The sequence below is a fragment of the Hypomesus transpacificus genome, unplaced genomic scaffold (assembly GCF_021917145.1).
Source record: "Hypomesus transpacificus isolate Combined female unplaced genomic scaffold, fHypTra1 scaffold_42, whole genome shotgun sequence".
In the NCBI taxonomy this organism is placed as follows: domain Eukaryota; kingdom Metazoa; phylum Chordata; class Actinopteri; order Osmeriformes; family Osmeridae; genus Hypomesus; species Hypomesus transpacificus.
Genome location: NW_025813938.1, coordinates 427405 through 433178, shown reverse-complemented (window position 1 = coordinate 433178; position 5774 = coordinate 427405).

Below are 5774 nucleotides of genomic sequence, written 5' to 3'. Positions count from 1 at the left end.
GGTCTGTGAGCTCAGCTCTCCTGGTCTTTGAGCTCAGCTTTCCTGGTCTGTGAGCTCAGCTCTCCTGGTCTGTGAGCTCAGCCCTCTTGGTCTTTGAGCTCAGCTCTCCTGGTCTGTGAGCTCAGCTCTCCTGGTCTTTGAGCTCAGCTCTCCTGGTCTGTGAGCTCAGCTCTCCTGGTCTGTGAGCTCAGCTCTCCTGGTCTTTGAGCTCAGCTCTCCTGGTCTTTGAGCTAAGCCCTCCTGGTCTGTGAGCTCAGCTCTCCTCATCAGTGTGTCACCAGGTGCAGCTGCAACTCTATCACGTTTGCTGAGGACCCTGGTCCCTGTACGCTGCCAGGGTGAGTGGGAGCCGCAGGTCGAATCCCCCTGGGCACCTGGGGAACAAATATAAAACTGAGTTCACATGTTTGAACTGAGTCTGGTGGTCTGACCCTCTGGGTCAGCATCCAAGCTGGTTAAAGATGGCGTCCCTCCTAAACCTGCTGAATCTGCCCAGCAGTCCTAAAACATCAGTCACATTGTGGAGATGTATTTACACAAACACACCTGACTCTACAGCCTGAGCTCATGGCTGACCACCAGGGTCAAGGACACACAGACTGACCTCTGATGCTCCTGGTTACACCCACACAAACACACACACACAAACACACACACACACACACACACAAACACACACACACACACCAGACTCAGAAGCAGCTGAAGTGTGAAGAAGCTCTTCAGTGAATAATCCTGAGCTTCTGAATGACCAGTCCACAGGGCAGCTTGAGGGGCAGCAGTGAGGCTCTCTGGGTTGGATAAATACTCATCTGGGTGGAGAGCTGTAATTACCTACTTCTTGTGGCCTTGTTGGGACGATGACAGAAGCAGGGGTTCTCAGTGTACCAGACAAGCTCATTAAGAATGATTTCCCCACTCGCTAGTTATTATTAACTCAACCGCAATTAAGTCTTAGAGGAGCACACACACTCCAAACGAACACGATTAGCCTTTTGGAGAAACTGCATTTAACGTTGATTGAGAGGGAGAAAGCGAGAGCAGGAGAGAGAGATGAGAGACATAGACTGTAAATGTATGTAGGGTACAAATACAGCCTGCAGCAGGCAAATCAGTTTCTTTGTGGTAGAATTTGCATAGACAGCAGTGAACTTGTTTGTTTAGGCTTGTTTTGGCAGTGATGTAGATCGCGACTGACTTCTGATTGAGCACTGTCAGCATTCTAAGTGGTGAGATGCTGAGAAGGACAGCATTTTCATCAAGTCACTGAGATAATGAGTTTGTGTTTTTTTGTGAGGTTGTGTGACGTTTGGAAGTCAGTGTATGTTTGTGTACATTAGGTATGTGTGTGTACGTGTATGTGTGTGTGTGTGTGTGAGCATAATCACCCTTGGTGACCCTGGCTGGAGAGTATTAAGGAATGTAGTTGTGACTCACCAAGGAAGTTAAGGACACCTCCTTCCTCCTCCATCGATCCCAGCTCCACTGTCCCAGCCCTCAGTCCAACATCCATCACCACGAGCTCCTGACGTCCCAGTCTGAAACCACCTCAGATGTCAAACAGGGATGTGTGTTGAACAAATGTCATAAAGCAACGCATCCATTATCACTTTGGATTGTGAGTACACACGCTCTCAGGAGACAGAATTAAATTGTGTGTTTGGCCGAGGAGAAGATGAAGAGGTCTCATCGCTGACCTTTAAGATTCCCAGAGCTAAACTCCTGATTGGTCCCCGAAGAAATGCAGACCTCTATCTGAACAAAGACAGAATGTCCCAGAGCCCCACCTCTGTGACAAGCAGTAATAAACTTCACCAAGTACACATTCTGTCATTCTCACACACACCTCATCATCATCATCCTCATCACCATCGTCATAGCTTAACTGAACCCAGTGTAAACCAGATGCTCTATCCAGAGGGCTGGTGTTGCTACCTCCAGCCTGTGTGCCTGCCTCTACATTAGTTAGTCATGTTCAACATGGAAAATGTGGGACTTTTCATCTTCATGAACAGCATTCATATTCCCTGTGCTCTACTCTCATTTTGAATATGATTTGTGTTTTGTTTGTTTACTTGGTCTGTAAGAAATTGATAATGGAGAATAACTATGTCTGTGCTTCAGGTGTCCCGGTACTCCAAGCTTTCATCACAACACTGAAACAGTGTGCTGCCTGAACGAGACCTGAGGCTTCTGTCTACATCTGCCTGGACAAGCTGGAAGTTTGTGTGGACTGGAATCTAATATGAACCAACACAACTATTTCAAAGAGAATGAAAACAAACCTATCTCAGATGTGAAACCCCAAAAGAAAAACATTAAAGTAAATGTTGAAAATAATAAAGAATCATGCAGACCTGGGTAGCTCGTGCCTTTCCCTCCTTGGGTGAGTCGGGCTGTTCTTGTGGACACACACAAACAGAACTCACACATTTACTGAAAGTGAGAAACACACTTTTTCTCACACATCAACACTCGTACACGCCACCACTAGAGGCCAAACTCCCACACTAGGGTGAAGCTCACCTCCTCCACAGGGAAGAAGAGAATGCATAAACTGGGAAACATCAACGATCTCATGACATCATGACAACTCCACCCTAATCAGACAGGACAACACAGATCCTCACTCACTCTGCCTCACACACTCTGCCTCACACACTCTCCCTCACACACTCTGCCTCACACAGTCTGCCTCACTCACTCTCCCTCACACAGTCTGCCTCACTCACTCTCCCTCACACACTCTGCCTCACACAGTCTGCCTCACTCACTCTCCCTCACACAGTCTGCCTCACTCACTCTCCCTCACACACTCTGCCTCACACACTCTCCCTCACACACTCTGCCTCACACACTCTCCCTCACACACTCTGCCTCACACACTCTCCCTCACACACTCTGCCTCACACACTCTCCCTCACACACTCTGCCTCACTCACTCTCCTTCACCCCTCTCTCCTCACCGTCTCTCCCTCACCATTCTCTCCTCACCCTGTAGAGAGCGTAGCCTCCCCTGTCTGAAGCAGACTCCATCCTAATGGACGTCACTAACTTTTTCTGCCGGTGCAGAGCTCTCGACAAGAGCTTCAATCAGCAGCCTCTAGAGCCACCTCCCCTCCATCCTGCCCCCCGCCCCCCCCCCCCCGCCCCCTCCATCCTACCCTGCCCCCCTTGCTCCCCCCCCCCCCCCCCGCCCCCTCCACCCTGCTCCCCCCCGCTGGAACACCCGCTAATCTCTACTCCGCCATGTGGAGGAGGCCTTTCATATTGTCTCCCCTACAGTTGTTTTTTGTATTTCTTCTATCTTCCCCGGGCCCACCGCAAGTATTACCGTTACATTAACAGGTTGGCGGGGTGAGGATCAGAGCTCAATCTCTAGCACAACCCCAGCTCCGGCAGCATAACCCCTCAGATGCTGTCTTCAAAGCCCGGCTCACCTATTTCTGTTCGTCGACATATTTCCTCGGCAGAAGAGGGTGAAGGGAGATCTGTCGCATGCCTCTGGCTATCATTTTTGGATTAGAAGGCAATGTTTTTCGGGAGTGTAATTTTGCTGCATAATGAACCCGTGTCACAAGAGTAGTGAAGAGGTGGCAGACAACACATGAAGTGGACTAGCTGACAAAAATATGGAAAAACTTTGCGTAAATATTAATAAGCGTACGCAGCAGCTGAGAGTGTCTGCACATTTGTTTTTAAATATGCCGATAATAATATACATAATATAATATATATATAATAATCTTATCACAGCCAAAAAATACCTTACCCTGATTAATAGAGACTAATTTTGATAGATTGTCCAACTTGGGAAATTGATATTCGGCAGTCCCATTTCACCACCCAGTCTGGGCGTTGTGATAGGGAGAAGTAGGCCAGTCTGCAGACTATTGCAAATGTAGAAATCACAATTCTAAGGTGATAATAACAACAGACATGCCATAAATGTTCATCATTTCTGGTAAACATGTTTGAAATTCACTGTCGAAAATGTTCCCTTACGCGCTAGGCTGCATAGTTTAATTAAACAAGGTACAAATCCTAAACAGATGCTATCCTATTATTTAAAAGATCCTTTATTGCCATTTAATATGCTAAACAGGTATGGAAGGAAAGAAAAAGCATTACAGGAAGAGTATCATCCACCTGCTTGTCTTTTCTGAACCTCCTGCTAAGGAATCACATCGGCCTTCGTTTCCTATATCAGAATCAGAAAGGGATTTATTCGCCATGAAAGTTTGCACAGACAAGGAATTCACTTTGGCAAGAAGGTGCATACAATAAACATATAGGAACCTAAAATCAAAATATGTGGACTATCTATACTAAGGGTCAAAAAACTAGCAGTACTAAGTGGAATTAGAATTAAATAAAATGTACAATAAAATAAAATATAAGTTGCCATGCAATAAAATATAAACCTACCATTTGTCAAATTTTAAGATAAATTCTACCTGAGAAAGAAAAAGAGAGGACATTCAGATGCGATTTTAGATGATTTTAACAGCCTCCCAAAATGATCGTGGGAATATACAATATATAATATATTTGTATTTCAAAGGATTGTAACTCATGACATCATCACTAGTTTATTCTCTGCATATGGAAGAGTTGCTCATTCAAATTCAAAAAAGCTATTTGTATGAAATCGATATCATCTATTCATTCAACAGACAATATAAGCAGTTTGGAAAACCAAACCATTTTAATATATCTTCTAGAAAAAATTGTCTGGAGATGCAGTATTGTATGTGTCATTATTATCGTGTGAGCAAAGTCAACGAGTACTTTTATTCAAGGTGTTCTTACATTTAAAATGTCTTCCCATTAAGAAGCGGCATGTTTCACATTTGTAGATCATTGCAATATCCAGAAAGATACATTAAAGTTGACAAGCATTTATAGTGTTAAATGTTAATGGCATGGCAGGCATGTCTACAGGTCGTCCTCTGGTTCTAAGGGAAATGTCTCCATCTGGTGGTCATTTTCTAAAAGAGGCCAATGTGCTCATGCAAAAGTACTTTTCAAATCCTAAAGAGCTTTTGATGGTTAAAGTGAACTGATGTAGATATACTGATATAAACATACTGATCTAGATTTTCAGATTCCTTATGTTTTAATGCTTACGGTCTACGTTGGGACTCCAGGGCAGGAAGTTGTATTTATGTAATCTACATGTCTGTGTGAGGTTCTGCACAGACTGGGGCAACAAATCGATCAATTCATTTTTCATTGCCAAGTCAAAGTAAACGATTGAGAAAAATGTCAAACTCAAGTTAAAACTTTGTAAGAGGCATTGTTCACTGTTATGTTGGTATGCTTGAAAGATGAAACTGGAAATAAGCCTGTTTGGAAACATCCCGTTTATATGCCATGTCTGACCTCTAGTGGCCAAAGCCCACCACTCCACATTCGAACATCAATGTCACTGTAAATTACAAGGTAATCAATACAAATGATCAGAATTGCAAAGGTTAAAAAAACTGACAATAAAATAAAATCGCCTACTTAAATAGTGACATAAAACGAACAAAGGAACAAGATTACAATAATGTCGTTATCACACAACATTGGGGGTTAATACCCAGCGTTATAGATTACCAAACTTCATTATTATTATATCATTATTGCAATTGAATATGAACACATTCCGTATAGTAATTGACATTCTAGGATACGCGTGTAGCAGCAAGTGTAGTCGCTAGACGGTGCTTCAGCGCTTCTGAAGAGGCAGGCCTGCAGCCCCATCTTCCCACTGCCCGACCCAGCTG